This window comes from Heterocephalus glaber, unplaced genomic scaffold (assembly GCF_053883595.1).
Source record: "Heterocephalus glaber isolate CG9 unplaced genomic scaffold, H.glaber_assembly_v1.0 deba00001447, whole genome shotgun sequence".
Classification (NCBI taxonomy): Eukaryota; Metazoa; Chordata; class Mammalia; order Rodentia; family Bathyergidae; genus Heterocephalus; species Heterocephalus glaber.
In genome coordinates, this window is record NW_028258299.1 from 3,011,806 (window position 1) to 3,024,727 (window position 12,922).

The following is a 12,922-nucleotide window of genomic DNA, read 5'->3' on the forward strand; positions in this document are numbered from 1 at the left end:
TTTCCCGTAACATCTTAAGCACATTTACTGCCTCCACATAAAGGACTTGTGCTACTAATCATATCGATTTTACTATAATTAATTTTTAATGTATTTTCCAGGGTGTTGTGTTTATACAGACCCAGATATTTTATCATATATTAACATAGCCAATTCCACTCTTCAAGTGGGTTATTAAACGAGTGCTAATTTATTATTGCTTAAGATGGTACGATGTTAACCCAATTATCATTTGCATTTTGTCCTGTATGCTTCGGAATGGAATAAGATGTTGATAATAGACTCAAGAAGACTAAATTTACCAAGCAGAGTGCTGAATTCTAACAGCAGCTTGGCCATCTCGAAGGCTCCCACTGCTGTCATGGAGGTGTGATATGGAGGCGAAAACAGTGCCCACACCCTGGGGCTGGGAGTGGGGCCAGCTGGGGTCTCGGGTGAGGACCCCATTCCAGGACCGGAGCACTGTGAGCCCCCTGCCCTGCACCAGGGGGAGCCCAGGCACTAGGCCTTGGCACTTTTTGCCAGTGATCCATCAGCAGGAAGGACAAGGACAAAGGACTGGCCTGCTCAGACTCCCCCACTGAGCGGGGAGGCATTCCGGGTGTGTGGTGGGGACAGCCACAGGAGACGCCTCTCGTGGGGGACTGAGTGAGGGTGTGGCCTGTCTGAGGGTAGGCGTGGACATCTGAGTGGCCCATTAGGATGGGCCAGGTTCAAGGGCTGTGACGAACAGTCCCCATCTCAGTGACGATGGCCCGTTGGGCTGGCCTCTCCCATGGACGGCGCCCAGGCTGGGCAGAGAGCTCTGTCCCCATTGGCGGAGCTGGCCCAGGAGGCAACCACCTCGCTTGCCGGGGCCTCCAGGACGTGGTGTCTCCAAGAGGCCTTGCAGATGGCCAGATTGGGCAGCAGGGTGAGGGCAGGGGCAGCCAAGGGGAGCCATGTCCCTCCTAGAAGGGAGAGCGGGCAAGCGCCATCAGGGATCATCTTCCTGGAGGGGGAAAGAGGGTCACTCCCTTCCTGCCACTCCCTCCCACGAGGCCCAGCTTCTCCTGACACACTGAGCATGTGCAGCCCCACCCCAGACAGAGCAGCCTCCTGACACAGAGGGAGGTGGGGGGCAGCTCCCTGGCCACTGTCTTCCCCTCAACAGGCACTGAGCCCTACTGCCTAACCACAGCGGCTGAGGGAGCAGCTGGCTCTGTACTCCTCACCAGGATGAACTCCAACTGGGGGAAGAAACCCCTTGGAGTCCTCGACTCCTCCTCCTCATAGGACATCACTGGAACCCAGGCTCCTGTCCTCTGCACAAGCGGCCACCTCCCCTCTGAAAGGCCAGAGTTGGGGGCAGGAGGCAGGCGAAGGGGGCTGCACCCCTAACCCCCAAGTGTGCACCCCTGGGGTTAATTCGCTCTGACTGATGGCTGGGTTGCACGCGGTGCTTATTTATAATATTTGCTTTGGGGGAGACCAGCGCTCTGGCAGGGGCCCATTTATCTCCTTCCTCTCAGGAGCTAATGAGGGGCTGGTTCCTTAAAAATGCAGGACCCTGCTTGGCCAGCACGCCAGGTCCCTCAGGAACAATCCTGAGTGCGCGCCACGGATGTGGGGTATGTGGATCCAGAGCAGAATTCGGGGGACCTGTCCTGGACCCCCTGTGGGGTCCTGTGGAAGCGGGGGCCCCAGTCATCCCCCGCCCCGAGCTGGTGACAGAGTTCGCAGGGTCAGTGCTGACGCCCAATATGGGGCAGCACATCTACTCTCTTCTCTGGATAAACTGAGCCCCCAGATGACAGCCTGGTCAAGGTGGCAGGGAAGGTCAGGGCCAGCCACAGACCACGCAGTAGGTCTTGGGCCTCTGCCTGCTCAGGCTCTGGCCTGCCCGTGTCCTCCCTGGGGCTGGGGCCTTGATTGTGCCATGTCCTCCTTGGTGGGGGCTGGGCAAGGTGGCATTGGAGCAGAGCAGGGCCCAGCTCCTGCCCTGGAAGAGCCCTGGCATGGCCCTGCACAGAGACATGCCTGGCACTGACCCAGCACCTGCCCCTGACCAGGCTTCCTCAGCCATAGCAGCACATCTTCTGTGTGAAATTTCATCTCCTTGCAGGAGCAGCCCTGTGGGTCAGGCACTGGGAGGGGGCACCCAGCGTCCTGGCAGCAGGTGCCCACCGAGTGCCCAGGGGCCCCTGCCCCATCTCTCCAGGAGCCCCACTACAGGAGATGTTCAGGGCTCTCCAAGCCCACTGCATGTCTCAACCACGCAGCCCAGACCCAGAGTCCAGCATCACCATGAGCAGCCTCAGACAAAGATTCCACACACATCTGCTGGTGCCAGCGTGGGCCCGCAGCTCAGCTGAGGATGAAACCAGTCGCACTTCCGATGCAGTCTCTGCTCATCAACCATCCCGCAGCAGCTGCAGAGTGAGAGAGACTCTGAGAAGCAGGCTGCGGGGTACAGAGAAGCCACTGCCAGGCCCCGGGGGGACCGTGAGGGCCAAGGCCCTGGTTCCCCTCTTCATGAGGTCACCTTTGGGAGCAGCCAGAATCCCATTCCCAGGCAGAGAAAAACTCACCACCAGCTTAGGCCAAAAGTCTGCAGAGACAAAGGAATTGGGGTGGAAATGTGTGGGTGAGGATGCTGATTCCCGGCTAAGTTTGAGGAAACCAGAGCTCCACGGCCTTTGGCGACAGTGTTGCTGGATGAAGCAACCCACTGTCAGGGAGTCTTCCCACAAGGGTCCCAGGGAGCCTGCAGAGTGGGCTGCAAAAGAGAACACAGGACTCGAGCCTGCTAATGGTTCTGCCGCTGGTGACAAGGACTGAGGGTTTATTAATGAATTTGTCTACAATAAAGCACTAAACTTATCTTTAAGGCAGAGTAGTACTCCATGGTGTATAAATACCACATTTCCTTTATCTATTCATCTGTTGACGGACATATGGTTGCACTTTGATAGCATAATGTGAAGTGAAATAAATCAGACACATGAGCTTAAACATCCAAGTGTTTCTCTTATATGAGAAACCCAAAGCATAAATAAAGATCAAAATAAAGCATAATAGGAAACAGAGATAGATCTTCTCAAAATGGGAAGGAGAACAAGACATGGAAAGAGAGAGAGGGGAGAGGGAAAAGGGACATAAGAAGAATTCAGGAGATTCATATATATGTACCAACTTCCCATGAGGAAAGTAATCATGTACTGCAAACATGCACTGAATTTAAAAGAAAATAAACAGATAAAAAATAAAAAGAGATATGGACCTAGGTACAAAGTTTTGACTAGAGCAGAGGAAGAATTTTTAGTGCTCTATTGCACTAAACATATATTCTATATTTTTAAAGTAGTAGAAGAATGGATTTTTTAACATTCTTATCGTGAAATTAATAATTGGCCAAGTGAGAATGGTCTGTTCATTAGCTTGACTGAAACTTCCTATGATGTGTATGTAGACGAAAATACCATACTCTACCCATAAATATATATCATTACTATCAATTAAAGGCAAATATTTTTACTTTAACATAGGTATAAATATAAAAAAGTACAGAGATGTTCCCTGCAAAATACCAATATCCACCGCCTAGAATGAACTAAAGCTTCACAGTAGGCCATGTTGCTTTTTTGAGTTAAATCACAGAAATATAATATTTATCCACAAAAAAATATATTTTCTGAGAAAACGGGGCCCGGGCCCAGAGTGCCCTCCGCTCCTGGCTGCAGATCCCCAGCTCAGACCAGGGGGTCCTTGCCCATCTCCCTGCTTCCCTCTACTTCTCCCCCTCAGCTGTCAGCTCTGCTTTGTTCCCAGCGGCTTGTCCCCTGTCACCGAAACCACTTCTGTCCTGGCCAGAAGTTGTCCTCCAAGCCCCTCGGCAGGAGGCACAGGGCACCCTACCCCGCTGCTCCTGTCCCGATGCTGTGACAGCTCCCCTGGCAGCTCGAGTGCTCCACTGCCCGACGGAAGGTGACCTATTGGAGCCTTATCAGCAGGAGTCCTCTCCTCAGGGCCCAGGAGGCTGCTGTCCAGGAACAAGGTGTCCTTGGGCCCGGTCCTCCTGAGGCTTCTCTGGCTGGCAAAAGGTTTCTCCTCCCTGTCCCCTCAGGTGGCTGTCCCTCTGTGTGTGTCAGCATCTCAAGTGCTGAGAGTCAGGACATCGGCAGGTGAGTAGTGGACACAGTTCAGCCAGACTACTGGAGCAAGCGTCCTCCCAGACAACCTCCCTCCCTCTTTCCATTACTTCTCAAGAGCTCTTTTCAGTTTATTTTTGCAAAGCCTCCTCATTGTGGAAGGTTTAAGGAAAGAAAAGAGAAAAGCAAACCAACCTAAATCTCTGGGTTTGTATACCACAAAATCTCATTAGCTTGGACTTACGGTCCGAAAATATTCTAGATAGCACAGACTTCCCATTGCAGATTATTTCTAGAAGCTTTCTTTTCACCAATTCACTATCCTAGTCCAGCTGGGAAAACTCTTCTGAGCAAGAACCCCTGGCCATTCATAGTGTGTTTGGTGCACACAGAGCAAGGGCGCTCCGGCTCCCTCGGCGAGATCAGTCAGACACCTCGTTCCCTGTCTTCCCATGTCCCTCCCGGTGGCATTTAGTGACCCCGAAGTCTAATCTGCCACCATCGGGGGGAAGCCAAGCAGGTGGACCCGACCCAATGCCTTCTTTTCCTGTCACTGGACTCACAGGGTCTCATGGGCTTCGAGGAGATTTGGGTGAGCAGGAGGATGCCAAGGCTGGGTCACATGTCACAGGGAAGTGTGGATTAAAAGAGATCGCAGAATAATTAATTCAGCGCATCCCTTTGAGTTAAAATAAAGGGAGGTACCAAAGCCAAAGCGACTCGGAAAACATTTCTTTCTTTAAAGCTAATAGGGCCCACGGTTCTAAATGGAGCCATTTCCAATTCTCCCAGGTTTTGCTTGCTTTTAAACATGGTTCTCAGCTCCCAGGGCAGCAATTAAATGTGTCAGCAAAGCTCCTACTTAGTGCTGCTGAAGCACTTAATTTTCATTAAAAAGATGACATTGCAAGCAATTATCAAGGACAGTCCGCATTCGTGGGTATTTATATTCATCAGGACAGATTGTAACACAGAGATGCATAAATTACCCAGATCTCTTTGTTTGCCGCCTCTGAAGCCAGGCGGCACAGGGTTGACTCTGAGTAGCAGCTTCCGGCCTTTCCCTTAGGGCCACTGCACGGGACTCTGTTCGCTGTATATCCAAACCACCCCTCACCCCGAGGCCACCATTAATCCCCAGCTATGACACAGATGGATTCTTGTTATGATCTGATTTCCTTCCCTCATGGCCTTTTAACTGTGTCCCTTAATCTAAAGAGGCAACTTGACTGGATACCCTGTCCCCCTCCCCTCTTACCAATTGCAGAGCCAGGAGGATTCAAGGCCATTGATGACCGCAGCTCAGGGAGACTGGAGGCCTAAGCCCGCCAGACACCCTACAGAGAGCTCATGTCAACCCCTAACAAATAAATAGACCACACTGGGCGGTGGGCAGGAGAAAATCTTATGCACAATGCCTGACAGTAACCATCACAAAGACTCCTCCAGATCGTGAGCTCACATGGAGCCCGAGCAACCTCACCCCAAAGTATTTCTCCAAAGCCACTGCATGCCCCGCCTCCTTCTGTCCTCACCCGGGTCCTTAATCCTGTGGCCAAGGATCACTGTATCAAAACACCCGATGAAACTCTCCTCATTTAAAAACCCCTCTTTAAAACTCGCCTTTAAAAACATCTCCTTGCCTCAGCCTCCTTGGATAAGTACGTGGTTTACCACGGCACATGTTCCCCCGTTGCAATGTTAGTCCTGAATAAATCTAAGAGGAAATTTTAAAACGGAGCCATTTCCAATTCTCCCCAGTTTGGCTTGCTTTTAAACATGGTTCTCAGCTCCCAGGGCAGCAATTAAATGTGTCACTGTGTGCTTGCACTATAAACAAATAGAAATCAAAAGATTAAATAAATAAAGTGAAAGTGTATATGAGAAATAATCTATTAAAATTTTGAAAATGATAAAAAGCAAAAAAAAGCCCAAGTATTTAAATCCTTTGAGAAGCTTCCTGCATTTGCTGCTTGGGTTGACATGGAAATACAAAACTTGAGACTTTTCTCCATGGGAGATAAAGTCAAGGGAGGTGTGGTGAACTTGCCAGATCAGATTCCCGATCTAAGGACATCACTAAGAGGAGAACCCTGACAGACGGAATGCAGAATGTGGAGAAAAAAAAGAGTTATGAAACAGAAAGTTCAGAAGGGAACTTCAAAACCCATCTACCATATTTCATCCAACCTAACATGATTGACTGAAGTTTAGCAACAATATCTCATGAGTCTACGGAAAAAAATAAGGATCCCAGTGAAACCAAAACACTCTGTTTCCTCCGACTTGGAATGTTCATTGTAGACTTAGCTAAAGAGCTTTGTAAGAGTTACATGGATTTAATGGAACTCATTTGCATGTTTAAAGAGGAAAATATCAGCAAAAAAAAGTTTGACAAGATTTTCTTAAATCTCCGTAATGTTCAATGTCACTTCCCACCAGAGGCACAATTTAGCCCCTGGGGCTGCCAAGAGAGCTGGCAATGGGACATTTGTATGGGTTCTGACCCCACTGTCAGCAAGATTCCTTCTGGGTTTCTAACAGTGACTGCATAGGTGTTGACTGCCTTAGTCTTACCAGTGCTGGGAAGCAAACAGGATGCCCATTTCCTCCTCAGTAGCGTGTAGGTGGTCCGTGGCCACTTACTGGGATTGTGGTCACATACTCTCCCACCGGAGATCACAGCCAAGGTGACCGTGAACAGCCAGTGAAAACCACTTCACAGCTGCCACCCCCTGATAGCTACTGGAAAAATCACCAATGGCCAGATGCACCCCATTTTCATAGAGCTGTAAGTATGGAAAAAAATAGACATTTCAGAACAAGAGTCGATATATATCCAGAAGAAAGGACTAAATTTGCAGAGCTGATAAAAGATCTCAGGGTGCATCTATTTTCCTACAAATGACTCAAACTTATCCTTCTTTATGGCTGAGTATTTCTTTATCCATTCATCTGCTGATGGGTGTATAAGCTGCTTCCAAGATTTAGCTATTATGACTTGTGTCAGTATGAAAATGGGTAAGCATATATTGTTGTAATATGGTGTCTTTAATTCTTTTGGGAAGATACCTAGAAGAGGTATAGCTGGAGCAAAAGGAATCTCTATTTTTCATTTCCTGAGGAATCTCCTAGTGACTTTGATAGTGGTTGTACTAGCTTACATTCCCACTGACATTACAGAAAGATTCCTTTTTCACACAACCTCACCAGCACTAATCTTTTGAGTTCTTGATGACACCTATTCTTTCTGGAATAAAATGGAATCTTACTGTTGCTTTGATTTGCATTTCTCTAATAGTTAAAATTGCTAAACACTTTTTTAGATATCTGTTGGCCATTTGTACATCTTCTTCTGAGAAATGCCTACTCATTTTAATTGTGCATGTTTTGATTGGGTCTTTTCTTTTTACAGGATCTAATTTATTTGAGTTCTTTTTTTTTTTTGGTACCGGGGATTGAACTCGGGTCCTTGCGCTTGCGCAGCAAGGAGCGAAACCACTGAGCTAAATCCCCGGCCCCATTTGAGTTCTTTATATATTCTAGATATTAGTCCTCTGTCTGAGGAATAGCTGGTAAAATGTTGTCCCATTCTGCATGTTTTTTACTCACATTTACACACATAAAAGTGAAATAAAGAACATCCCAGAGAAAGAAAAATATCCCACAAGGAACAATGCAATAAGACTACAAGTGACATAAAAAGATAGAATCCAGAAGCATTTTAAAATATGAGGGGAAAATAATTGTCAATCTAGAATTTTAAACCCAGCTAAACTATCATTTTCAAAAGCAGGTGAAATAAAGATATTTCCAGCTATTGAAAGAATAAAATAATTTTCTTCCTCCAGATCCTAGTAAACTAGGGAACTACCAAAGGATGTACCAAAGGGTCACTTCCGTAGTAAGGAATGTGAAACCAGAAGACAGTAAAATGCCAAAGACAATAAATCTTGGAACCAGACAATGACTTGAATGAGGTGCGTTTGGTGGGAATGAGATCCAATTCCCACTCTGGTGATTTGTATCTTATTGAACCTTGCCAGTTGTTTCATTCCCCAACTCAAATGGGTATTTGCCCAAAGAATAAGCTAATAAAGTGTATTTAATGAGAGCACTTGAGAAAGAGACAGAAACAAAAAGTGAGAAAAAGAAAGATAACATGGAGGTAGCCAGAATATAAGGCCCGGAAGGACCTTAGTGGCCACACAGAGTAAAACAATTTTATTTGAATTTTTAAAATGTCATCATATCTGCTGGGTAGAAATGTACAAAAGGGAACAGAGGAGACATGGATGTGCTAGAGTCCAAAGAGGACAAAACACGCCTGGAAGTAGCATGTGGTACCTCTCCAGGGAAAGATGCAAGCCAGGAGAATCTTGGACTAGTGTTTTGTCCCTCTATCCTGTTTATCCCCCAAAAAAGTGGCTGCCAGTCACCTGGTTCCATGGGAATGGGAATCCCACCCCACTTCCTGGAACAGCCCTGGAGCCCTGACTCCTTTCCAACATGGCCACTCTTGTAGCAGACAGCACCCAGAAGAGGCCCCATTTTGCTCCAAACTCATATTTCCACATGTTTAAGTAGCTCATCTGTGCACAGATTAATGATCCCAAAATTGTGAAGCCTTTGTAGGACAGAAGACACTCTCCTAGTAGTCTAAGCTATTAGCTACTAATGGAGAAAATCAAGAGAATTCCGAGGGTACACCTATTCTCCTTTTCCAACTCTTGCCTGCTCCATGGTGGAGAAGCTCAAGGGCAGTCCCAGGCCCACTCCTCCACCAGGCCCCAGCTCACCACCATGGGTCCAGCTCCTTCCTGATGCTCCTACCTCATGCATAGTGTGTGTGTGGTCTAACTTGGATTGGCAGGACAGAGCTCAGTCCAAAAGCATTCTGTGCTGGTGACCTTCAGACATTCCAACATCCTTCCATGGGAAGGAGAGACCTGTGTCCACCAGAGTCCAGCCCACCCTCCTCCTCTGGAAACTGCTGGCTTTGCCAGAGCTCACAGCAGCCTTGGGAAGACAGTGCAGCTGGGTTGGGCTGCAGCTCCTCACTCGGGACCTGGGAGACCCAGATGAGTTATTCAACTGCTTCCTGGAGGGCCTGAATGCAGGCCAGGGGTGCTGTACTGCCTACCTTTTGGTGTAGGAGGCAGCCAGCGACTGAGCAGGTCATGCTCCCCGAGTGCATTGACTGAGCCCCACTGACACCAAGAACAGTGAAGCTGGCCCATTCAAGGGCTGCATGTTGGTAGCTGGTGAAGAGAGGACACCACTCTTCATGAATAAGCCAGACACATAAAGGCAAATCCCACAAAAGCTCAAAGTTGAACTCAAAGGAACAGAGGATGAAGGCAGCTGCCAGGGCCTAGGGAGTGGAGCATAAGGAAAGGGAGTCAAGGGCAAGGGGACAAGCTGAGCTATGGCTTACAGAGTTGGATAACTGTAGTTAGTACTGTGCTGTTTGCTGGAGATTTGCTGAGGGCCGATCTAAGCATCATACACACACACGCGCATGCACACACGCACACACGCACAAGCACACATGACCACAATAGCCAGTGGGTATGTTAACTGTGGCCATCACTTCACAGTGTGTCTGGATATGAAATATGCATGTTTTACTGGTTAATTACACCTCTGTAATGCCAGCTGATGGAAAGGTGACATTGGAAGAACCACAGTGGTGGGAAGAAGCAGGCAGAGAACAGCAGGGACCAAGCAGCTGTGGAGCGCTAGCCTGGCAAGTCTGGGAAAGTGTAGAAGAGGCCACTGTAGCTACCATGAGAAACTAGGGGTCATGAAGTCAGGGGGTGTATTCATCTGTTTTCCCATCCCTGAGACACAACACCCAATGCCCACACCTTAAAGGGGGAGAGGTTCAATTTGGCTCACAGTTCAGGGGATTCAGTCCATGATCTGTTGGCTCCAAGGCAGAAGCATCATGGTGGAAGAGCATAGTGGAGCAAGGATGCTTAAATCATGGTAGCCAGGAAGCAGAGCAGAGGTACAACGCCAGAGAGGAAGGGGCCAGGGACCAGAAACACCACCTAATGCCACACTTCCATGACCACCCAGGCACACCCAGAAGAGTGCTTTACTAGTCCCCTGTGGTTGGCTTTCAAGCCAGTCAAGTTGACACAATCAAGCTGAAAGATGCCAGGAGGTAACAGGGTCAGATCAGTTGGCCCTGTTGCAACTCTAACCTTTGTTCATTATGAAATGGGAGGGCCTGGGGACTCAGTGAAGCTGGGAGCACCTGGCTCCCAGCTCTGAGGCCCCAGGACCAGAAGAGACCGCAGGGCCAGGGAGTCCAGGCTGTTCTACCATGGTCCTGAGCCTGGACAGTGCTGAAACAACAGAAGCTACTGCTCACAGTCCCACAGGTGGAAAGTTCAAGGTCAAGGTACCAGAAGACTTGGTGTCCCCAGTCTGGTCCCCATGGCTGGGGGTTCTTTGTGTCCTCCAGTGGCTGAAGGGCAAAGGGCTCCCTTCAGCCCTTTTATAATGGCACTGTCCTCATCATCAGGCTTGCTTTGCTACCTTGTGCCCACCATGAACTTTTTCTCCTCTGCTGGGCCACTCTGCCTTGGACCCAGCTGATTATGGACTGAAACCTCTACAAACTGAGCCAAATAAACCTTTCCCTCTTCTTCTTTGGGTGTCAGGTATTTTGTGCCTAAGTCATCAGGTGAGGATGCGGCCGGGGCAGGTGGCTCAACGAAGGTGATGAGCCACTGGTGGGCAGCAGTGGGGTGGATGCCTTTTAAAGGACAGGGTGGGGGACAGTTCTAGGAACAGCTGAGGACATCAAAGGGTGAGCTGTTTTAACCTGAAATGAGGACGCCCTGGCCGGCCATAAACATTCAGAGCCTTAAGGCAGCGGCTGCTGTTGACCTCGTAATTCCACTTAAAGGAATTTATTGTAAGGAAAAAATCATAAACTTGGGAAAAATATCACAAATATGGCTCATTAAAATCTTATTTATAATAAAAAAATGGTAAGTGGCCTACTTAGCCAGCACTAGCAGAAGTCAGCGCGTGGGCAGTAGGACCTGCGGCCCACCCTGGCCCCAAACCGCTCCTCCACCCACCTCCACTTTAGAGGTGAGAAATCCGCCACTTGTTTACCCAGATTCCCTGAGGAATCTGGAAGCAGGCTGCGGGGGGCTCCTTGCTCCAAAGGAGGGAAGGTGGATCTTTTGGGGGCCTCTGGGGACAATCAGCAGCATGAATAGAATGACTGCAAATAATCTCGAACCGTGACAGAAATGTAACCACTCGAGGTGCATTAAATCCCCATCATTTCTGTGATGCAGCAAGGAGAAGGGACAGCATGAACAAGGCTGGGGACCCCCGCATTGCCTTCCCCCTTTACGGATGACCCTTGCCCTGCTGCGGGCAGCTGTAAAGTTCCCTTGTCCACCTTCCTTCCTGACATCCCACCCAGCCGTGTTCAATCTCGGATTACCTTTTGCCCCAGATGAGAGGGGGAGAGGCACTGGGTGAGAACGACCATGGCAGAGGCCCCGCAATGCTCAGGCCCATCGGAGGGGAACCTGACACTGTTAATTACGTTTGCTGATTGCTATTTAATTGCTTGGATTCAGCAGAAAGGCGCCACGCTTCTCCTGTTTAGCTCTGACATTTGTGAGCAAGAGGTAGCAGTGTAAGACTGAAATGACACGACAGAGCAGCTCTCCACTTCCCCGACCTATCAGCTGTGTTGGGAAGCTGAAAGGGACAAGCGAGCATTTCCACTGTCCCCAGGCTCTACCATCCCCCTGCGTGTCCTGACCACTAAGGCCAGGTCACAGCAGTACCAGGGCATGGGCAGAACAGCTGTCCTGTGCTCAGTACTTCCATGAACAGGTGCTGAGCTTGGTGTCCTGCACATTTTGCTTACCTGGCTCTCTGGGGGCCGTGGATGACCCTAGGTAAACTCAGGCTTGGAGAGAGGAAAAGACCCTCCTGGGACACAGCCAGGCACTGGGATGCCAAGTCTGCAGCTCCAAAGCTCAGACTCACCAAACGATCTCTCATCCTGCCCCCTCTCCCATGATTAAAATAAACACCGGGGGCCTAGACACCCTGTTAAGATCAGCCGCACACCCACTCACTCTTTTGCTGTCGCAGCCCTGGAAGTGGGATGCTGTTGCCATGGGCATTCGCCAAGGAGGCTGAGAAGTTGACAGGCAAATGCTGCCTCGGAGTCACCCTGCTGGGGTGGGAACCCGCCGTGGGAGTATAAATTTCCCTGGGTGGACAGAGAGAGGTGTCTCACTGAAGTGGTCTGTCAAGCAGCATCTCGGTAACATAGGGCCTTGTGCCCAGGAGTGGCCAGGGACAGGACAGAGCTGAGCTCAAGTCCCAGAGGCCCCCCAAAGCTGCGGTAGCTTTGTTCCTCTCTCTGGGCCTCGGATCACTGGCTGTGAAATAGAGAATAAACCGAGATGATACAGAGAAAGTAGAGAACACGTGCCTGGCGCCTGGCGGATGGAAACTGACTCCCTCAGTGAAACAGCAGAAGAGGCCCTCTCTGTTCAGAAGAGAAGGGTCCCGAGCTCCCCGTCTCTGCTGCAGTCATCACTCTCCTGCCCGAGGCACGGGCATGTGGCTCCGGAACCTCCCACCTGTGTCTGTGGGCAAGGTTTGGTTCAGGCCACCCGGGGACACAGAAACAACTGAGACCCAGGCTGGCGCCTCTGGAGAGGCTGAGCCTGCAGCCCCTCTAGGTCCAAGGAGCACAGGCTGCTGCAGGTCACTGCAAGCAGAGGCAGCCTCTT